The sequence below is a fragment of the Macrobrachium nipponense genome, chromosome 44 (genome assembly GCF_015104395.2).
Source record: "Macrobrachium nipponense isolate FS-2020 chromosome 44, ASM1510439v2, whole genome shotgun sequence".
NCBI lineage: Eukaryota > Metazoa > Arthropoda > Malacostraca > Decapoda > Palaemonidae > Macrobrachium > Macrobrachium nipponense.
The window spans coordinates 42595831-42620043 of record NC_087221.1 but is presented as its reverse complement, the minus strand read 5'-3'; the positions used below and the strand labels follow the sequence as shown (position 1 = coordinate 42620043).

At 38.9% G+C, this 24213-nt stretch overlaps 1 long non-coding RNA gene and 1 pseudogene across 4 annotated transcripts in view; both read right to left on the bottom strand.

Moving 5' to 3' along the window:
- Positions 1-4585, bottom strand: part of LOC135204246 (uncharacterized) — a 73973-nt gene extending 69388 nt beyond the window's left edge. For 2 of the 4 annotated variants that reach the window (XR_010312147.1, XR_010312148.1), the window contains exon 1: positions 4390-4585. This is a non-coding gene — a long non-coding RNA (uncharacterized LOC135204246). Of the gene's footprint in view, positions 1-4278 lie in introns of all 4 variants that reach the window. The other 2 variants (XR_010312149.1, XR_010312146.1) reach the window with 1 other exon arrangement.
- A 336-nt stretch (positions 4586-4921) lies between these two features.
- LOC135204243 (alkaline phosphatase-like) lies at positions 4922-10264 on the bottom strand (annotated as a pseudogene).
- Positions 10265-24213: the final 13949 nt, after the last annotated feature.

The window sequence follows — 24213 nt, the reverse complement described above, 5'->3', positions numbered from 1 at the left end:
GAACTCCCGGAGCCGGCCGCTACCTTGGATATTGTGAGGGACCACAAAAATCCAACCAGGAAACTGCCTGGAATGCTGCCATAGCGTAGATTCCAGGCAAGTGCCTCTGCTGCGAGAACCATAGGTTTCTCCGACAGGAGCTGCTGCGGGGAGGGGACACCATGGAGTCATCCTCGCTAACTCCGGGTTAACCTGTTTCGGCAGTATCGGGTCTTCTGATGGCACGTAGAAAGCGCCTCTGCCGCTGTAGAGGAGGAGGAAGCAGCTTAGAGGGACCGTCCGATTTTAGCGAGTCCTCCCGTCCTGAGACGAGATTCTCCACCTGATCCAGGACTGAGTCCGCAAGCTTGATCGTGGCAACCCCATCATCATTTTGGGCTCCCTCTTGGGACCCCAAAATGACTCGAGCCGGGACGTGGGCTCCGATGGTGGTAGCGGCGATCCTTCCGCGAGGCCATTATGCAGACGCATCAGCTTAATGACTTCCGCGAAGTTCCTCTGTATCTCGGGCGTCACAGCGTCTTGTGGAGTAGGACGTCCAGTCCCTCCAACAAGAGCATATCCCTCGAATACTCCTCCTTCAGAAGAAGGCAGCGACAGACCCCTGACGGTCGCCTCCAACTACTTGCGCGTACGTCCTGGTCGGTCCTAAGACCGTGCCTGAGCCGTACGGCGTCATAGCCGGGTCACGAGCGGCGCACCTCTCGTGATCGCTCCTTGGTACCTCGCTCCTCCGGTATAGCCCGAGGAGGTTGAAGGTATAGGAGAGGCAGACCTGACGCTCCCCCCACGCTCGCTGGCAGGACCAGCGTGCGTAGAGGGCTGCTGCCGATCGTCAACCCGCGGTGACGGTCTAGCAGTAGGCCTAGCGTCGCCGCTCGCCTGGGGCGATTGGCTCGGCTGAGAACGTCGAGACCGCTCTCTGCGTCAGGCGAGCTGCCGCTGGTCACCGTCTCCCCCGCCCGGTCCCATCGGGAGCGGCGGGGACGGGTGACCTGCTAGGCTCCCTTTCGCGTCGAGACCGGCCAGCGTCCTCTCGGCGCGTCAAACCGCTGGTACCAGCCGTGGCTGGTACCGGCGGCCGTGGGGACTCCTTCCTCGCCTCAACCCGTGGCCGGTCAGTGACCGTCACGTCAGCCCGAGCAGCCGGTTGGTCGCTGCGAGAGCGTCCACTGGCCTGGCGAGAGTCGTGTGCACGACTCTCGCCAGTCTTCTGCTCCGTGCCGCTGTCTTGACGGCGAGCGAGCTCGGTCGTCGAAAACTTTGGCTGGACGGTCCTCTTTGAAGAAGCGTCCACTCGGTGCTTCTCGCGAACGAGAAGCAGCCGAGACGGAACCTGGTTTAGCGGCAGAACCCACTAGCACCAGGTGAGGACGCACCAGCCGAGGCTGATGCACCTCTGGTCCCCGTCGACTTCTTCTTTGCAGAAGAAGCGACGGGCCCCGCACCCGAAGGAACAGGAGGACCAGCAGAAGAGCTCCCCAGCTCGCCTGAGCGAGCCGGGCCCTTAGAAGATCCCGAAGGAGTCTTCTTAGGGGGGGAGGAGGCAACCTTCTTCTTCTTCGGCTGTTTGGCCTTAGAAGTCGTAAGGGGAAGGAGAGGCAGCAGACGACGAAGAAGACGATGAAGACGATGACGACACCTTCTTCCTCTTCCTCTTCTTCTTCGCCAGGCTCCGCAGGACAGACGTCAGGTGGGGGGGGGGGGGGTCTTCCATCCAGGAGGGAGCCGGGGCAGTTGCCGAAGCAAACAGGGCCCGGACTGCACTGTCCGGAAGGACCTGAGACTGTTACAGCAACACCAGCAGCGGGAACGGCAGGAAACAGGTCCGGGAACAGCAGGAAACAGCAGGAACATCTGAAAGGTAATGTGTACCTGAAAGGGAAAGAGTCGCTGGAGCGGCCACAGGTACGGCAGGCACGGCAGGTACTACGGGAGAGCCAGGCGTCCTGTCGACAGTCATCGTCATCCGTGGCACTGGCGGCAGGTCCAGGGGGTACTCTTGGGGCAGCGGAAGTCGGGGTCGGCAAAGGAAAAAATCCAGGTGGTGGTGGCATCGTCCTCTTTGGAACGGCGGCAATTGGTTTTTGTACTGCCACCGTGGGTGTCACCGACATTATGTGAGGCGTATATACAAGATGTGGTGGCATCTCATACGCAGGGGTAGTTAATGTGGTCGTCGTGGTGGTCACCGCACCATGAGTGACCACGGCCGACCCCGCCAACCGCTGTATCAACCCCTGGATGCTGGGCACTCCCTGCAGTCCCAGCGACTCCCACACCTGTCCCAAGTCATCCTTCGCTGCTGGCACACCTGCGGAAGAGCAACAGTCGGGTTAAAAGGAGGGCTTCCCCCGCGCCTGGGGGCGAAATACCCCCCCACCCCAGAGCGGACAGAAGACCCCGAATACAACTGTACGTCCGGGTAGCGGGCGCCCTCCTCCACACTCGACGGATCGAGGAGAGGAAAAGGACTCCGCTACCCCCCCGCAGGGGAAGGCGCAAACCGTGGGGGCTGGCCGGGAGGCAGGAAAGAGGACGAAGTGTCCGTCACCAAAGGAGTCACTGGACTTTCCGATGACTTCTTGGCCGGCCTAAGTCTCCTTCCTGCCCTCGTACAGCACCCACTGCGCCTCGGACCAATTTCATACAAACCATACATGGCTCGTTGCGAGAGCACTCTCGCCCTCGACAACGAGAACAAAACCTCGTGGGGGTCCACCTCCACAAAAGACCTGAACCCCCCACATTTACGTCCCTCCAGCCCGGGACACACTCTACGGGCGACTGGAGGGCGCGGTGAAATTCTCAATCAATCTCTAATTCACTCATTGCACATCAATTGAATAGAGAAAAAAGTACTTACAATCACTCCTGATATACAGAAAGAGAAAACAAATACTCAAAGATGAAGCAAACGACAAGCGGGCAGAGCGATGGCGAACACGTCCTTCCCACACACGGCCGAAAGCAAAGTGATTTGTTTACCTCCCAGTCGCGCGGCGCGCGACGATCGGATAAGCAGTTAACTACCGTTTTCTCCCCTTGTTCGAAGCTTACGACCGTTCCAGCTGCGCTAGCTACTCCTATTGTTAAAGGACCGATGGTTTGTATTACGTATCGGAACAATGTCTTTTTTTGTTTTTTTTAATTTTTCAGATTAATGTTAAGACTGGAATGAGTAATCATATTATACCTACAGAGCAAGAAATTATGGTATGAATAGACTTCTTAATATATTAGTCTATATATGGTCACACGAATAGCCTTCCAGGCACCAGTGCTAGGCCATATATAATATATAAAAAAAAGTAAATCTTGAGCCTTAGGTATGAGTTAGAAGGTAAAAAGCATTATTGTGATTCATATTAACTAAGCATTTTAGAAGCTGAATGAATGACAAATTCCTCTTATCTATCTCATGACCTGAAGACTAGAATGATGGAGTTCATTTTGCATTATAGAACAGGAGTCTAAAACATAAATAGCTGCCTCCAAAATCTGTTTTAACATGATCACCAGAAACTATAGAGTGCATTGGATCTGGTTTCTGACAGTTGCAGGCCAATCGCCAAATAAATCCAAAAAAGAATCACCATTCATCATGAGCAAAGGGATAGGACTTTGCATAAATAGGAAAGAAATTTTAGTCAGTCTATCTGGTTAAGGATTCAGAGCATCATTAGCAAAGGGCAGGAAATGAATACAAAACCTGTGCTCACGGCCCCAAGGCTTCATCTTTGTTGTCTGCTGAAATCCTGGAGAGTCTGGGAAACTCTGTGGATAAGTTGAAAGTACAGGCATAATGGGGAGGTTTAGGTAGTACTAGCTAGGTATGTCCCTTTCCAGTAGGAGGAAATGACAGAACAAGAAGAGATGGCGGTCTATGCTGGACGGAAATAACAAGTACCTACCTATTGTACATACTATACCATGGTAAGGCCTCCTCCTTAGCCATACATGCTGTAGCAGCCTGTTACCTTACCCTGAATCATACAGAAAAAAAAAAAAAAATTGGAGTCCATCCGCAGGATACGTATTGGTATTGTGGGCAAATTGCAGTTTAAAAACAATGTAGTGCACAACACGACTGGAACTTCTAGCATTATAGGTAGTATACCTAAAGAATGATCTGCATTTTATTCTTGGCTACATACCTAGGTAGTACCTACTAAGTAGTAAGATATGGAAGAGTTGTCAATGTGTTTACCAGGGCCTAGTAGTAACTCCATTACTATGGCATACCCAAGATTATTACCAAAAGATTCTTATACCTACTATGCTATCACACGGGCGGAATCATTACCCTAATTGAGTCTTGTACTACTACCTAGGTAGTAGGTATGCTAGGGGTACCTAGCTAGGTGGTCAGGCCCAGTTAGCTACTACCTATTTAACTCCTAACTGGCAATCAATTGTCTTATTTATTACAAAATAAGCTTCATGCGCACTATCAAAGCATATTTATCTAGCTTTTCGTAGCATTCACTTATACGAACAGTTTACAAAATGAAATCAGGAATTAATCACAATTTCACAAATCGCGGTTTCAAAAATGTAAACACAAGATGACAAGTTGACAACTTCACTCTCCTCTTCTTCGTTCAGGTTGATGGAGAGCAAGTTTATTTATTCATATACTAATTCATTATTTTAATAAAGTTTATTTCAATGTATAAGCCTCTGTAGAGAGATTTGGAAGACGATAAATATGGACGACATTCATATGTATCTTGAGATAAGTAATATTAATATTTGTCTTTTGTTAAAGTGTAGGATGTGTACAGTGTTATCTTTGGACGATGAATGAAATTTTGCAATATATACAAAGTTATTGGTTTCGCCTAAAATGACAGTCTTGAAGTACAAGAAAGTGAAAGAAGAAGGTTCGTAAATAAGAGAAACCTCCGAAAACGGTGAATATCGTTTAATAAATACACAGATCGCTTAAATAATATAAATAGTATAAATATAGCAACAAAACATTGCGAACATACAATAGTGCCCATAACTGGAAGCTGATATGAAGTTGAACAGTTAAACGGAATAGACATTATATCAATAAAAGCTTTTAGTATGAGGGGGAAGGTAACATGATTACAGAAAGGGAAATGCAGCCATTTCTATAGGCCTAAAGCAAGTATTGACCTTCAATTCTGACTTAAAGGAACGATTACTTATTATTCATTAGTTTCACAGAACGTCAGCCCATTTCCTACACATGCGGCGTAAGCAAGGGCGTGAGGGATGTAACTCTCTTCGTAAACTCCTGTGAAGAGGTGGGAGTGAGGTCCTGTGACATAGATTCCTACGTCAGCGCCATCGTGGTTCGCCAAGTCCATGGGCGCAGCAGATGCTTGTCGGTACTCTTTATCGTCTAGAAATGATGATATTTATTGTTAGGAGATTTACTGGGCATTTTAAGCCTTAAATATTTTCATTTTGTCGTTAATGGTTGTTTAATGTTTCCAGGCAACTTATAGTACTAAAAGTATTTAGTATTACTAGATTAGAAGCTATCTGATTTTAGTCTCATGAATGCAAATCCAAATAATGTTTCTAGAATCAGGTGTACCTACTTGTCAGCTAGGGGTGTTAGTCTAGGAAGAAAAATTAGAAAAAATAAACGAATGAGGGTATAGCTATACCAATTTCCTAATTTTCCATACTTACACACGTCTTCTTTGGATGGATCCGGACGGGAGCAGTCAGGGTTGACCTTATAACCGGGTCCATTGCCATACATAAGCGTCGTGAAAGGCTTATGATCAATGTCGCTGACGTCACTAAATCCTGTGAAAATGTAAGGGAAAAAATGAATATGATAAGTTTATCAACTGCGATATATCCACCTCAATGTAAAAGTTTCTTTAAATTTATGAATTATGATCATACTCCTTTGTATTTCGTTGAAAGGTTACATAAAACAATTGCGCCCTCTATCGAATCCCTTACCAAGCATGTCTGAGTGCCTTGCTGCGTAGCCGCTGATGGTAAAAGTGTGGCCCGTGGTCAGCCGTGACCAGGATGATGGTTTCCTCTGGGTTGGTCATGTTCAGAGCCATTTCCACGGCCTGGTCGAATTCCAGAGTCTCTGCCAGCATCCTCTTGGCCATGTTCTCGTGATGGGCCTGGTCAATTCTCCCTCCTGGAATATAGTACGTCGTTGGAGATAGAAAAATGTATCGATGGAAATGTCTGCATGGATGTTCTAGACCATGTGCTTACGACATGCAAATCACAGTAATCTAGACTATTGAATAAACTTTCATAGGATCAAAATTATACGAAAATGTTCAATAATTCAAGAACATAAAAGACGTATTTGTTCATCAACAAAAAGTTATGTGGGGGAGAGCTAAGTCTTCAGGGAAACAGTAGGCCTATGTGTTACAACTGATAAATAAAAGTGACTATCTTGCTCGACTAAATAAGAGATAATAAGATGGCCTCCAGAAGGTATCTCACCTTCCACCAGCAGGAAGAACCCGTTCTGGTCCTTCTGAAGCATTTCAATGGCCTTCTGTGTCATTTCAGGCAGGCTGGGGTCCATGTCTGTGTCACGATCCAGAACGTAGTCTATATGGGAATGGGCGAAGAGACCTGGAATGAAATTAGAAGCAATGTCATTTCCTTCCTTTTCAATGACCCTGAGTCATTTTTAAATAACTAATAGCCTGAAGAAAGGCTTAACAATACGTTTATCATAAACTGTTTCTCTGAAATCATCATATCGTTTTAAATTTTATGCCTATTCTAGAGGAATAAAACCAGCTGCATTTGCTTTTCAGGCTAATCTTAAAGTTATTTATGAAACTGTCGCCTTACAAACCAAGAGAATTAATAAGTCTATTAGAGTTTTATAGATATTTTGTATAATGATTAAGAATACTAGGAACAAAAGCTTTCTTTTCAAACAAATCTAAAGATAAAGACTTATGAAACAGAAAAATACGGGGCCATTTTCCTGTCAAACCCCACAACGATATAGGCTAGCCATTTTCAAAATAATTTTTTTTCTTCGGGGCAAAAGGCTCAAATATAAACGGAGGATGCGCATAACAAGTTTACCCATGAGGTAATCAGTGCTGGCAATGTCCACAGCCATAAGGTCATCTCTATTCCAGACATAAGAGGCAGTGGCTCCTCTGGAAGCCTTGTCATTTTTCCAGTCTTTCACGAGATCTTTCCCGTCTGTGCGAAAACCAGTTTTGGAGGGATCTTCAACGTCTTTCATTCCCTTCGGGTAGAACTGCCTTCGTCCGCCGCCCATGATTACCTGAGGTTATGTTTGTGTTATGTTAATGATATCATGGACTGGAAATCTATCCTTCTCTTTAGGTAAGGATGTGTTCAAAGATATTAGTTTTATTTAATAAAATTCACTAAGCTGGCTTATGATTTTAGTTGCTAAAAGTTAAGAATGACTTCTCTAGATTTATATTCGTTTTATTTAAAAACAATTCACAAAGACGGTTTCAGGTATTAAAAGCTGTTAAAGTTACGATTGCAAAAAAATGGAAAACAAAAAAAAATCTATGAAAATTTTCTATTTACCTTGAAGTACATTCCTGTTTCTCCGTGGACCAGCTGTTCAGCGATGTCGTCGCACACTTCTGGGTCTTCCCCATCGCTGGCGATCTGAGAAGAAGAAGATAGTACGAGGGTTATTTATATGATTGAAAAGATACAGATACAAAGATTACTTTGAATGAAAATAAAAGCAGACGTGATGACACTCCTGCTCTGTTTCTGAAAGTGGTTCATCTGAAGAAGGGCAGTGTCTGAGGAACTTTCTGTCCTTCAGTTTGTGAGCAGACACTAATTTAAAGCCGTTTTCTCTGACAAGGGGACGTTATCCAAGGAAAAACAAGACAGCCACATTCACACTAAAACTGCCAAATCAGAGAAACTGGCCCTATGTACGGAGAGCCTACACAGCAGAGCGTCAACGCCATCTGTTAATAGGTCACTAACATAAAGTACAAAATCTAGGAAATGTTCTGTACTCACAGCATCGTCATCTTCCCAGTCTCTCTCGGCTATGTGGGCGTAGGTACCGGATGGGGTGGCGTGGGTGACCCTGGTTGTTGTGACGAAGCCACTGGATCTACCAGCATCCTGGTTTCAAGTTGAAACAAACGGTCGTTAGAATCGTAAGGGAATTTAGGAGTTATTTGAATATTCATGATACTCGGGATACTCTCAGATAATTGTGATATTTTGAGTGAAATAAGTGATTAGGATACGCAATTCATTAAGATTAAGATATTTAGGGCAAACGGGATCTTTAGGATATTATCAGGAATGCAAAAACGATTCAAATGCAGGTTATGATGCCGGGGGTGACTTTGTTACTTGTTAGGACTAAGAAAAAAATAGATAAAATAAAACAAAAACATTCAAGTGCAGGCTATTATACAAGTTCGTGTTACTAAACCGTCTTTGTAACTTATTAGAAACCCCCCAAATCGTCTCATAAGCTTGAGTTACGGTTGCAATCTCACCTGGAACCACTTTGCAATGGAGGAGGTGTGGAAGGCAGGAATCTGCTGAGCTGTGCAGTTTCCGCGTTTCACGTTGGAGTCGACGCCAATGGTGCCTTTGTTGGCCTTCACGCCGTTGAGGTAAGCCGTGGCACTGCAGGCGCTGTCTGCTACCTGGACATTTGTCGTGTAGGTCTGTTTGAATAAATGTATAAGTAAACTAACAACTGCAAGTCTGTTTGAGTAAAGAAATATATCAGTTAACAGCAGCTGAAATCACTCGATATACCTTGCTCAGGGCAGTGTGGGGAAATTCCTCCCAGACCATCTTTTCTCGCTCCCAGAGGCCTGTCAGACTTCCCTTCTGAATCCTGGCTGCTGTCACAGTTGCAATGGACATCCCATCGCCCAGGAAAAAGATGACGTTCTTCGCCCGGTTTACTTGATTGGCGATCTTCAGCTGCCTCTGTAGGGCTGCCTGTGCGTCTCGTTTCCAGTAGGCCTGGTCTGGTCAGAGAATGAATAAAAATGATAGCAATAAAGGCTGAGACTACTGGGCTTGCAGTAGGTCTGGTCTGGTGATTATTGTAATAAGCATGATAGCAATAAAGGCTGAGACAGCTCGCTTACAGTAGGTCTGGTCTGGTGATTATTGTAATAAGCATGATAGCAATAAAGGATGAGACTGCTCGCTTCCAATAGAAATGAACGAATGAATAGGGATGACAACAATAAAATGTAGCAATAAAGGCTGAGAATGCTCGTTTCCAGTAGGTCCTGTTCTGGTGATTATTGTAATAAGCATGATAGCAATAAAGGCTGAGACTGCTCGCTTCCAATAGGAATGAACGAATGAATAGGGGTAGCAATAAAGGCTGAGAATGCTCGTTTCCAGTAGGTCCTGTTCTGGTCTGGCGACTTATAATAAAATATAGATAAAGGCTACTTATATTATTGTTTATAAGGGGCGTTCAGTTCATCTATGAATTCTCTTACCTTCTCCAGAAATGGGGTTTGGTTCGCCTAAGGAGGATCGTTTGTGGTAGATTCTCTCATCTAGAAGAAGGAAATAAGATGAAATTAGAAAATGTAAATCTGCATATATTAATTTATCAATATGGGACAAAATTTTAAGTTTTTAAGAGAAAAACAAAGGTCAGATATTGAATGGTAATTTTTGCAAAATTTCACAGAATTTACATACACATAATGTGTAGAAGTGGTGGTTTGTATTCATTTGAAGCAGATGAGGGGGAAATAATCGTTTTAAATAATGTATTGTCTAAATCGGTCATTTATTCCGTTGTAATTAATTTATTCATTTTTCCCCAGTTTTTCAATATCTCCTTTGTTTTCCTTTTCTAACTCCACATCCTTCATAAAATAAGAAAGTGTGTTGTTATTATTTTTACAGGTACTTTTTATGTCCCTACTCCTCTCGGGTATAGGTAGGCTCGTAACACCCACCAAACCACCGCTTCAGGCTTGGAAACTGTTTACTTGTGATAGAATTCCTCCAGAACTTACAACCTTCCTATCCTGAAACAGCCGATTTTCTTTTTTACTTTCTTTGTTGCTAAGTCTCATTTCTTCTTCTTCTTCTTCCGTTTCCAATCACGCCCGGCCGAAGTAAGGCTCATTATCTTTTTCTTCTGTACATTCCTTAGTAATTCTTTTTCGCTTGACTTACCTTCTTGCTGTCGTCGAAGACTTATGGCCTCTATAGAAATCAGCAACGTCACCCCAAGTAAGAGTTTGAGCAACATCTTTTTTTGTACAACTCTGAAAAAAATAGGCAGAAATTATTAGATAAAAAAAACGGACAAAAATACTTCTTTTTATATCGAGGTACCCCAAACTACTGCTGGTCCTGTTTAAAAGGATTTAGAGAGAGAAAAAAAAAGAATGTCTAAATCTTATTATTCTAGTTTGCTCTGGTCTACCTGCCAAAAGAGAGATCTAGTAAATACTATTTGCATAAATTCAATAACTTCAATGATCATATCAGTGTTAAACAAAATATAAATACTGAGTAAACCTATAAAAATAATTAACTAGGCTTTTTATTATAAGAATCTTACAAAGCAAGAGGCTGTGTTATCACGTCTTCAGCAAAACTAAAAAGAAATAAACTGACTTCCACCTCAGTTGCCATGATCGGAAAATGTCTTTAAAAAATCAATAGATTGTGAAGAATTTCAGTCACTATTATGATCAGTGTTCAGCTGGTATGGTAGCTAGCGTCGTGGAATGTCATTCAGATGTAGAGAGTTCGTGCCTCCCCCAGGCCGAGGAAAAATCACTGGCTCTGTACTGTGATCAGTTACCGCTGCAGTGTGGAATCTGGTGTGGCAGGTTGAAACCAACATTCTTTGGAAGCTTGTTCCAAGTGTATAGGTTTCATATGCTGAAATAATAAATAATAATTATTATGGATCCCACTCACCTAGGACCCTGGCTGGTTCAATACTGTGACAACTGGGTGATCTCGATGCAGTGAATAAACAACTGCAGAGTCCAACCCTTTTATTTGATCCTTATCAGTCATATCCCTCGGAAGATTACGTCACCCAAAACGTTCTCTCTTTACAGCATCTGTCGATTTTCCCTGTTATATCTATAGTTATTATCTTCTTCCCCCTAGAGATGATCTCTCCAGGACTTTGTTTCGTAACTGTCATTATTTGTTATTTGTTTTTATTCAGAAGATGAACCCTACTATGCAAATGGAATAAGCCCACTAAACAGGCCATTGACTTGAAATTCAAGCCTTCGAAGAATATTAGTGGCGTTCATCAGGAAGGAGTAACAGAAATTAATGGGGAGTACAGGATATCAGTTATCAAAAATGAAAAAAATGAATTTAAAAATTTGTAAATGAATAAAAATAAAAATTTTAACTAAATACAAAATTAGCAAGTGCATTACGTAAAATATGTAAGTAAATTATTACGATACAAGGAAAAGTCAATGTTTAAAATATCAGAAATGAAAACCCAAAATTAGCAGGGATGGAGACACATATGACGTTAGCCTATCGTATCTAAATGTCGAAAAAAATAAAAATTCTAAATAAATACAAAAAATAGCAAGTGCATTAGATAAAATATGTAGGTAAATTATTACGATACAAGGAAAAGTCAATGTCTAAAATATCAGAAAACTTTAAACCCAAAATTACCAGGGATGGAGGCTCATATGAAGTTAGCCTATCGTATTTAAATGACGATTTATTTATTTATTTATTTTTTTGCATATTCTTCTGGTAGGCTTCATTTAAAAAACAGCTGTAGCCCTTTAGCTTAGCCTATATGTTTCCAAAAAGTATTTTCCTTATGTCTTCATTGTTTTGTAAGCATATGCCTCAGTTTTAGCTTTCTGTAAAAGCAAGCTATTGTGTCGACTTTGCCTGTCCGTCCGCACTTTTTCTGTCCGCCCTCAGTTCTTACAAACTACTGAGGTTAGGGGGCTGCAAATTGGCATGTTGATCAGTCACCCTCCAATCATCCAACATACCAAATTGCAGCAATCTAGCCTCATTAGTTTTTATTTTATTTAAGGTTAAACTTAGTCATAATGGTGCGTCTGGCATTGATGCTGGACAGGCTGCGGCTCATACAGTGTTATATAACGCTTTAGCGGCTGTTCAGAAAACTCGATTGAGCATTTTTTATTTATTTAAACAACTCTGGCTCTAACTAAATGTTCGTTCTCCCAAAAACTACAAACCGCAGAATTACAACCACGAAACTGATTACGGAGGAGACCTAATAGAATTGTTTGATAACAAACCTTGAACAATAATATTCAAGGTTCTATGACGTTATATAACTATCTGTTTTTAGAAAAAGATAAAGCTTGTATCCGAAGAGTCCGTTGTTATGTCAAAAGTATGGCGCACGTCTTGTCGATGGCTGTAAATAAACATACCTTTTGCATATGGACAGCGATACGGCCAAATGGTTGGTAATATATTGTTCGCAGGTCCATACCAGACTACCCAGTCCATTTCACGCCTTACTACAATCATTCGGGTTTTATAATAATAAAAATAAAAATAATACAATTAAAAAATAAAATTCATAAATGATAATAATAAAATTTCAAAATATTAGTGATCATTCCGGTTTTTTACTAATAAAAACAAAAACAATAAAGATAAAAATGAAAATAATAAAAATTGAAATAATAAAATTAAAAAATAATATTGATGAATGATAATAATCAAATTTCAAAATATTAATAATTTATATTTCTGCAAAAAAAAAAACTAATTACATTAATAGCCGTGAAATGTCTCTGCCAATTTGAGAGAGACCTTACCTTACATCTTGTTCGGGATGCCCCAGGTCCCTCAGTGTGAGGCACCTCTAATGTCTACCAGAGAGTTGCTAGTACATCTTCCGGTATATTTTGCATCCTCCAATCTTGGATGGTCTGGGATGCAGCTTAGATATTTGTCGAGCTTATTCTTAAACACATCTACGCTCACACCTGATATATTCCTCAGATGAGCTGGCAACGCATTGAATAGACGCTGCATTGTTGATGCTGGTGCGTAGTGGATTAATGTCCTGTGTGCTTTCCCTATTTTTCCTGGTATAGTTTTGGGCACTATTAATCTACCTCTGTTTGCTCTTTCTGATATTTTTAGCTCCATGATGTTTTTGGCAATTCTTTCTATGCTTCCATGCTGAATTATCATGTAGCGATCTCTTCTCCTTTCTAGACTACATAATTTTAAAAATTGTAGTCTTTTCCAGTAGTCAAGATCCTTAACTTCTATTCAAGCTGTAAAGGTCCTTTGCATACTCTCTATTTATGCAATATCCTTTTGATAGTGTGGGTACCATATCATATTGCAGTATTCAAGTGGACTACGAACATACGTTTTATAAAGCATAATCATGTGTTCAGCTTTTCTTGTTTTGAAGTGCCGTAACAACATTCCCATTTTTGCTTTACATTTTGCCGATAGAATTGCTATTTGATCATTGCATAACATGTTCCTATTCAACATCACACCAAGGTCTTTAATTGCTTCTTTATTTGGGATTGTCTCATTATTAGGTCCCCTATATGCATATAGCTTTCCTTCTCTGTCTCCATAATTTATCGATTCAAATTTATCAGAGTTAAATACCATCCTATTTACCTCTGCCCATTCATATACAGCGAGACCTAGAAGAATCCAGTAGCAAAGCTAACTACAGGTATATACCACCACTAACCACGTCATCATACTTCGACCAAAGATAACCACGATTGCAGCAAAGGAGAGATGGCGTTATGAAACTGCTTGGAGGAGTCCTTTACGTGCCCAGTTTCCTGAGAAGGTGGGAGGTGCTGAGTACAAGACTACACAACACGGAACGAATTCACTGGGGAAACGACAGGTGTCAAAATACGAAGTCTTCTTACGTATTATTATTTGATGATGTAAGCCGTTCTAGGAAGTAAACAGCACTTGGTGTCCATTGTGGGTGGCTTCGTCTTAGGCATCAAGATGTTGCCATAATTAAAATTTCGAGGTTAATCACGAATAATTATTCAAAATATGCTGGATATTGTCATTAACGTCACCTCGTAGTGATTTTTGTTTACTTTTTTTTTTTTTTAAGTAAACTGTACTTTGTGAGGAGCCCGCCCAATATGGTAAATTTTGTGAAAGTAATTATTTTACATGTCTTTTTTCTGGACTGGGTTTCGTTCATCAATTGTTTTAGATAAGAATATATATATATGTATATTATATATATATATATATCTATATATATATATGTAAGTGTTTACATAATAAAAATATGGAATGTTAGTCCATATATATAAAAGTCTAAAACTAAAGAGGTCAACCAGATTGCTTGCAGGAATGTGATCAGACTAGAGACGCTAAAGATGACGTATACAATAAGTATGTAGGCTAAGTTGACATGCCGTCATCTGTGGTCATTCATTTGTTTTGAAACAGTCCAAGCTCCCTGCTTGAGACAACTACCGCCTACGTGATCTGTAGCGTGTCTCATTTTGATTGTGTGTTCGTATGAAACTATGTCATTTGGATTGTATGTTCATATGTTCGAACTACTGTCTGTTCCTTCATAACTTGTAACAGAGATGGTAGACAAGCAGAACAGAGTTAGCTATCGTCATTATTCTGAAGACCTGTACCTCTTTACCTAAGCTTTATCATGTAGAGGAATAGGATTAGCCATCATCATTGGCAGAAGCGATCAAGCTATCGTTATTAGAAGACTTGTACAATCATATCTGATCTTCACCATGTAAAACTTCAGAAGAATATATAATTTTTTATACTTAGTGTTTTCTACAAGAACCTCACCGAACCATGAGTTTAACACATCGTCGTAAAGATAATACCGACTTTGTAAGTGATCTACAAAACCCCAGACACTCCATTGAAGATGGAAGTGCAATACCAACCGACTTAGCGTATAGATTATCGCTAGTCTAACATTACCTCATAGGGCGCCTTATCATACAAGGCACAAGCCCTAATATTGGTGGCCAGCGTACCAGAAGAACTCTACAACGTCCTACGAAGAAAAAACCAGAGAATAATAAATCATGTATCATAAGAAGTCAACGACGACGGAAGCAGCAGATTCTTCAAGCAACCTAGTATCATCGTTAGTGAGCGACTTCAGAAAACAATAAGAACTTTTCAACGACGACGAAAGCAACAGATTCTTCAAGCAACTTAGTATCATCGTTAGTGAATAACTTCAAGAAACAAAACCGACGTGTCCTTTTTCCTACGACAACGCAAGCTTCGTCTCTCATTAGAATCATTCAAGAAAACATCGTTAGTGAGCGTTTCCGGCACTTCAAGAAACAAACCGAATGCGTCTGCAGCATCGGATCTTTCAAGGGCTCGAATCATCGAAACAACGCGCACGGAGGAAACTCAAGCCAAACCAGGTCATCCGCTAAATAGAGGAGGAGGACCAAGGCCGTGTGTCGTTATCGGAACACCGTGACTTCCCACAAAAGCAAGCTAAGTACAATTTTTTATTCATTTGGAGTAACTTTGAGTGTTTCCTTTGCAGGTCGAATTTCGTTATTCCTGTGGCTGAAGTTACGAGACATTCTTAATCTTACTTTTTTACAGAAATTATCTACATCATTGAGATTTCGCTACTGCGAGTTTTTATCTTTGAGTGTCTGTTTCCAGAAGTTCTACTGAAATATCATAATCATATACTATGTTAACTTTATCATTTGGGTGATTATTAATCCCTTACGTAACAAATCATATTAAACAGTGAATATGCGTTTACGCAGTGGACGTCTGTATTTATACAGATGCATGGATAGGGTCGTTAAGCACCGTAGTGATTAGAAAACACACAAAAAACAAGTGGAACACCCGTACAAATCTATATAAATTAGAGGTAACACTATTTCGGGTCATGACAATAAATGCTCCTTTGCAAAGTCCCGATCGCAGTTTTAGCCTTGAGTTTTTTGAGTTATATAAAATATCGAACCTCAATGACTCAACTCAACTTTAAAAATATGGCTGGATTGCAAGGAATAACATGTCTGTAAAAAACTTTCATCAGGCTAAATGCGCTGACCAGGATCCCTCACTATTTCAAATTTTAGCAAAGAATGAAGTACAAACAGTTAATATTGTATGCAGTAGTGATAACTTGTCTTATTAGTAATCGCTCAGTTCCTAATAGTTCGTCATTCATTGCTTTATACGTAACCAGCAACATAATGCTAAAAACACACAATACGTTGCCGATGGTAATAAAGAGAAGGATCCTAATTATTACAAAAAGAAATAGAAACAGTAGCCCGTTCAGAATCAAACAAGCAAACTCGGTGACTGTGTCACCTAGTCAAGCGGTCAAGGTCAATCAAAACTGCCGAAGTTTTCAAAGCAAAGCAAATTCCACACAATAAGCGACTCTAGCAGAGTGGGGAAAAGCGATACCGATATCTTTTTGAATTAAAAAGGATTTTTCCTATGAAACACACGACCGTATAAAGTAATCAGAGCAGGTTTTCGTTTTTTTTTTTTTAAATACATAAGTTATTATAAGTAGTGGTGGATAAAGCCCGACTGTACGCGCCGTAAAAATTAGAATATCTTGTTTATTCCTTTACTACATGTAATATCCTGTATTTACGGACTCACTGTCTGTTGTTCGAACTTCCCTAATGAGAAGTCCGGATAAGCGAGCGCTTACAGATACCTCTATAGTTATAAAAAACGTTGATCTGTATGTAGTGTAATTGTAAGATCCATCTAGGGGTATACAAAATATTATCTTACATCCTGCAAAATAAGGCGTGTTTATCAAAGGAAAATCCTATAAACCTTCAAACATATTAAAATCCGTTTGAACAAAAATGAGACAGTTAATCAAATAATAACTTATATAAAGGAACTATACATTTGTCTCATAAATCGTAACATTGTTCAAATGACCCAACAGAATTCTCCCACAACCGCAGTCGTACTTTGCACGCAAAATCTCGAGAAGCATGCACCCTCGAATGTCTTAGTGCGTGTAAAAAGACTTTGCTGGGAAATGAAATTTTAATCCTTCCCGACACTCTGAAATATAACGATTTCCGCGAACAAAGCCCTAAAAGTATACATATCGTGGATACGGAAGTTATAAATATCGCATTTTTTATTGTTGCTAATTTTTAATCACGCCCAACCAGTCGTGGATGAATCTCTCTGATAATCTATCTAAAGTAATATCCGTAAAGTCATTCAAGCAGAGGTGATTCAGCAGAATTTTTTTTATCTTCTACCTGAATACCAGGAAGTTTCTCCACTAGCGAGTGATCTCTGGGAGAAAAACGGATGTCATTGAAAACAAAACACGGTCTAAGGACAAACATAAAGCTATTTACGTACCTTCGTATAGATTCTCAATGAAATTTTAAAATAGAGATAAATGACGAAGTTGAAAAATGTTAGTAATAGGAGCCATTAGGAAATCAAATAAGCCCATATAATTTTTCCCTCAAACGTCATGCCATAAAAGATCGGACTTGGCGTATCTGCGCAGATTACTGTCGCTTAAACAAGGAAACGACTTCCGATAGTTTCCAGTGCGATGTACCGACGACATCTTATCTCTGTTAGGTTAGAATAAATTTTTTTTTCACCAACTTGGACTTACTTAAATGCTTTTACCAGATACCATTACCTAAGTGATTGTACCTCATACACCGTTTTCAGCACACCCAGGGGACATTATCAATTTTTACGTATGCCTCCGGCTTACGTTGCACCCCAAATTACAATATAGTGTTTGGAGACTTTTAGGGGATAACCTACATGCCTATATGGATGATCTTGTAATCTTTTCTAATACCTTAGAAGTACATTCACATAAAGTAGAGCTAGTGCTACAGAGACAAAGACAAATAATCTCAGAGTAAAATATCTAAATGTGAGTTTTTTAAAACCGAACATGTTTATCTAGGTTTTATGTGTCTAGTCAAGGTCTTAAAGTAGTCCGTGGTAAGGTGTCGGCTATTCATAACTTCCGGTACTTATTAACGTAAAAGGGGGATACAGCACTTTTGCGCTGTAGTGGGTATTACAATCGTATGTAAATATGTAACTCTTCAATCATGACAGCTCCTTTAACAGATCTTACGAAGAAGAGCGTAGATTTATTATGGTCTGAAAAGCATCAACAGGCGTTCGATATCTTAAAAGCGGAATAATGCAGCTTACCTAACTTAAAAATCCCTGATTTAAATAAGGAATTTTTTTTATTGCAACAGACGCCTCAGACCAAGGGGTAAGAGGGATACTACTTCAGTAATATGATAAACAGTTCTTCCCTATAGCTTTTTATTCACGTAAACTAAAGCCCTCTGAAAGTAAATATACAGTAATAGGCAAGGAAGGGCTAGGTATCTTTAACTCACTAGTATATTTTAAGTTCATAATCTATGGCTATCCTGATAAAGTCCTTACTGAACATGAGTCCTTTACCGAGTTTTTTCAAAGGCTTTAATCACAGTCCAAAAGGAACTCGGTGACAAATGATCATTCAGGTCTTTGGAGCCAAGATAAGATATCTACCTGGGAAAGCAAATATCATAGCTGACGCATTATCCCGCAATCCCGCACCATACAGCAAAGAACCATTAATTGGACTAAAAGATATAGAAACATCCGTGCCTATTGTTAAAACCGTATCTAAACAAGAAAATTCCTTAACCCAAGAGATCACGGGCATTGAATATCTGGGTCGGAGCGCAGAACTGTTACAAACTGAACAAAGCAAGTGTCAACAGCGATAAGCAAAACAATAAACACCAAACAATAAACACTTCGAAACGGAAACAGGGTCAGTGGCTAGGCAAAAAACAATAAACACTTCGAGCAGAAACCCTAAAGCAAAAGTATATTTATAGTATGTGTATCAGAATAATGTAATCAAATGTAATGTTCTATGTAGGTCTGTGACGAGGAAAACCCGAAGAACACAGCAGATGACTAACGACCAGGTAGTAATAATAATCTCTTTCATACCAATCGTCATAAACTGGTTGCATTCCGTCATCCAGGGTTCCCTCCTATGTCACGGAAAGCCAAATCCATGTTTTACTGGCCTACAATGCTTACAGATATAAAAAGCACATAACTGATTGTAACACGTGTCATGAAAACAAGGGACACAACATAAGACACTGTCAGTTAAGGGCCTATCCTGTGCCAAATCAATCCTTGAAAGAATATACGTAGAATTATTAACAGAATTACGAGTCTGACAGAGGGAATAAACACTTCTTAGTGTTAATAGTTCCTTGACACGTTATATAGAAGTAATAGCACTAAAAACAAACACCGCAATTGAGTGCATTAGGAATATTTATGAGTGCTAAATCAGTAAACATGGAATTCAACACATAATAATCTGTGACTCGGGTGGTGTAAATCAATAATAATCTCCTTAACACGTTGTGTGAATTCCTATCCATTAAGAAAACCAATAATATATTTTATCACCCAGAGTCAATCGGTTTGGTAGAATAACGGATAATTAAATAGGAAGTGTCAATGTCTTACGAGTTACAACTCGTGATGTTGGATCCGAACTGGATTATAGCGGTTCTCGCGGTTTTAAATACCTTTATCATTTATATCTTGTATCTATAGAATTGATGCCGCAAGTAGCCTTATACGGTACGCCGCTAGAGCACTCTTCCACATATTCAAGCCAACCATTAATTTATCAAATATATATATATATAAATAAATAAATAATAAGATAAATATGGATACAAGTGGAGTCAATATAATACATCCGTAAGAAGTCGGAAGGGTTACAAATTATAATAAAAAAGGAATCACGATAAAATCAATAAGCAAAACGTAACCATAGATAATTAAATATCCAAATATATATGCGTAAAGATTTGAACTCTAACTTAACGCTTTAGTAATGACAAATAAGCTAAAAGTTCAAACACATATCAAAACCTACTGACATATTGTCTGTCCCGGTGATTTATATTCGTAGTCAATGAAAAAATAATAATAATAATAATAATAATAATAATAATAATAATAATAATAATAATAATAATAATAATAATAATAATAATAAATAAATAAATAAATAAAATAAAAGAGATTTTAAAGTCAGGAAGTCTAGAAGTGAAAATGTTATCTATGAAATAATCCTATATGAATCTTATACAGGGTTAATAATATATATAGAATTTGTATGGAAACCTTTTTTCATTAGTTTGAATAAGGAATATTTAATTTAACATAATTACAATTATGCAGATTTCCAACATGAAACTAATATATTGTTCAATTTTGGTACTGTTGTTTTTTTTTTTTTTTTTTTTTCAGACATTCTTCTCATGCGGGTGGAGAATTAAAACACTAAAATATCATTTGAAAATACTAAAGTCGTATCTCTTACAGCAAGTAACGTAACTCTTAGCTGGCTGAGAGCAATCTCCTGCCAAGTGACGACGTCATCATTGCCGTATCAGCATTTGTTCCTTTTAACCTCAATAATCTGCTTACACAGGCTTCATCTGTGTGTCGTCTCTGCTTGCAAAAGCAGATTGACTGGAGAAAGGAATGCTTAGTTCATGAACTTCACATGTGGTTCATAGGTCACATGACAGGCCACATAACATATTCTTATCCGTGTGTGTAATGCAATTAGTTAAGGACTTGTAATCATTTTAAAATTGATGAACAATATAAGCGAATAGAATTTCTATAACAACAGAATGAATTAATTTTTTTTTTCTGAACCTCATAGACATTTAGAAGTATCAAGATATGTATATATGAAATATTTACTTGCAACATTAGCCTATTACAATTCAAGTAAAACATTCATGGGAAAATGTCACATTTTCTTGAAAAACCCAAAGTTTATATAGAAATTAGTTACATAGTGGGTTTTTTTTCGTTGCATCTCCTACCTATTAATAAAGTTTTTAAAAAAATTAACCTCAGAGGATGCGCACGAGAAAATTGAATATGAAACTTTTGTTAGGGCACATAGAATCATGATTAATATTCTCTTTGACTCTTATGCTGCCTGGCAATCTTACAAATAGCTCCATTTTCCACTTCTTTGTCTAGTAACTTACTACCAGTAATATCGAATTTTCTTTGAGATTCGTAATGATATCTATTTATTTTTTATAATTATGGATATTTTTACAAGTCATCATAGACCTGGATAGGTTCACTCATTGTTAATGCCATGGATAAAAAAGTTTGTACAGCGAATTCATGTGGGTTAAGTCTGGTCTAAATGGCTCTCTTCCCTCCCCTGTATTTGGATGTTGTCTGAATTTACTTTGCCCTTGTGACAAGTATAATTTAACTTGCAGGCTGATTAATGGAACCTGGTTACAGTATCCTGCAGTACGAGAGTTTCACATCGCAACTTCAAAAAAATCGTTCGTCGCAGCGGACGACTACAGTCAAGTAACAACCGCCTACAATGTGAAAGGAATTTCATGGACTTCTTCGACCGACACCGTATCTCGTCGTTAATCTCGTTTTCATGCGGAACGCTCCAGCGGCTGTCGGAATTCGACTACAAAAGGGACATACTTCCGACAATTACGACCCGAAGGATATTCAACTCTACTTTGCTGGCGAAGGACTCGTGCTGGGATGATCTATTCATCGCGAACGTAATCGTGTAGCTTAGGATGCAGAGAATAAGTGTGAGCGCAAAATGGAACGTTGGACCCGCCCAGGCAAATTTTCCCCTTGTTTTAACCATTGAAAAAGGCCGTTTCATTGGCTATAGGTGGTTGTCTGGAACTGTGTAATGGACGAAAAGTTGTTCGAAAGCTAGTTAAATGTGAAGTAGTATAACCTCGGTCATGTATCCTATATATATAAATGATCATAAATAACAGAATCGAAATATATTTTTTGCGTGTACGCACTAGGAATCTATATATAAATGATCATAAATAACAGAATCGAAATATATTTTTTTGCGTGTACGCACTAGGAATCTATATATAAATGATCATAAATAACAGAATCGAAATATATTTTTTGCGTGTACGCACTAGGAATCTATATATAAATGATCATAAATAACAGAATCGAAATATATTTTTTGCGTGTACGCACTAGGAATCTATATATAATTGATCATAAATAACAGAGTCGAAATATATCTTTGCGTGTACGCAATAGGAATCTCTTATATAAATGATCATAAATAACAGAATCTAAATATATCTTTGCGTGTACGCAATAGGAATCTATTTAAAGTGCACATATATTAATCATAATTATATGAATCCATATACATATGTATAAACAAATCAGGTAGCCTATAATCAGTCTGTTACCTTATATCTTACCATTATCTGCAGTTATTTATGAGTTAGTATATGAATTAATGAATCAGATATATAACATTTAGCATAAAAATCAACGAATCAATCAGCATAAACATTAATAATTTTATCAATTCATATATGAAATTTTTTATCAGTTAAAATATGATTTTTATCATGTTAATCTTCATTCTATGCAATTATCAGAGTACATTAGTATTTTCTGTAGCATAAGTATCTTAATGAGATGAAGTGAGAAAACTATATCATTATATATCACGTGATCACTATTATTTACCAATATCATTGTTTTATATTTTATTACTTGAATCAATTCATGTACACCATGAATTTTTATTTACTAATATATATATATATATATATCACATAGTGTCTGTATCACACTCCTATAAGTCAAATGCAAGTCAAGTTTGAGTAATATTCAGTAGTTGGTTTTGGTAGCTGACCGAGCTGATGTAAGTGTTTACATAATAAAAATATGGAATGTTAGTCCATATATATAAAAGTCTAAAACTAAAGAGGTCAACCAGATTGCTTGCAGGAATGTGATCAGACTAGAGACGCTAAAGATGACGTATACAATAAGTATGTAGGCTAAGTTGACATGCCGTCATCTGTGGTCATTCATTTGTTTTGAAACAGTCCAAGCTCCCTGCTTGAGACAACTACCGCCTACGTGATCTGTAGCGTGTCTCATTTTGATTGTGTGTTCGTATGAAACTATGTCATTTGGATTGTATGTTCATATGTTCGAACTACTGTCTGTTCCTTCATAACTTGTAACAGAGATGGTAGACAAGCAGAACAGAGTTAGCTATCGTCATTATTCTGAAGACCTGTACCTCTTTACCTAAGCTTTATCATGTAGAGGAATAGGATTAGCCATCATCATTGGCAGAAGCGATCAAGCTATCGTTATTAGAAGACTTGTACAATCATATCTGATCTTCACCATGTAAAACTTCAGAAGAATATATAATTTTTTATACTTAGTGTTTTCTACAAGAACCTCACCGAACCATGAGTTTAACACATCGTCGTAAAGATAATACCGACTTTTGTAAGTGATCTACAAAACCCCAGACACTCCATTGAAGATGGAAGTGCAATACCAACCGACTTAGCGTATAGATTATCGCTAGTCTAACATTACCTCATAGGGCGCCTTATCATACAAGGCACAAGCCCTAATATATATATACATATATATATATATATATATATATATATATATATATATATATATATGTATATATAAATATATATATATATACAAATGTATGTGTGTGTGCGTAATAGTACTGATACAGAGTACGCAAAAAATAACAAAAACGGTCACAATTTTGCGTATTGCGTAATCGACACAAAAATTAAATAAATAAATAAATAAATAAATAAATAAATAAATAAATAAATAAATAAATAAATAAATAAATAAATAAATAAATAAATAAATAAATAAATAAATAAAAATGAATATAACTAAAAATTCGACCTGTTTAAAGGGCCCAGGAATACATTTATTTCTCAGTCATTACCATAAAGTCGTGTCATCTAGCTCATTAGCATAAATTACCAAATAAAAATAATCAAGCCGCTAAAACATTTGTACTTTCACACATGACACTGCCGGGCTAAAGAGAGAGAGAGAGAGAGAGAGATACTGTTGCTAACCAAAATTCTGGTCATGTATTGTTGATGAATAGTGATGATTCCTGCGAAGAGAGAGAGAGAGAGAGAGAGAGTTACTGTTGCTGACCAAATTTCTGGTCATGTATTGTTGATGAATAGTGATGATTCCTGCGAAGAGAGAGAGAGAGAGTTACTGTTGCTAACCAAAATTCTGGTCATG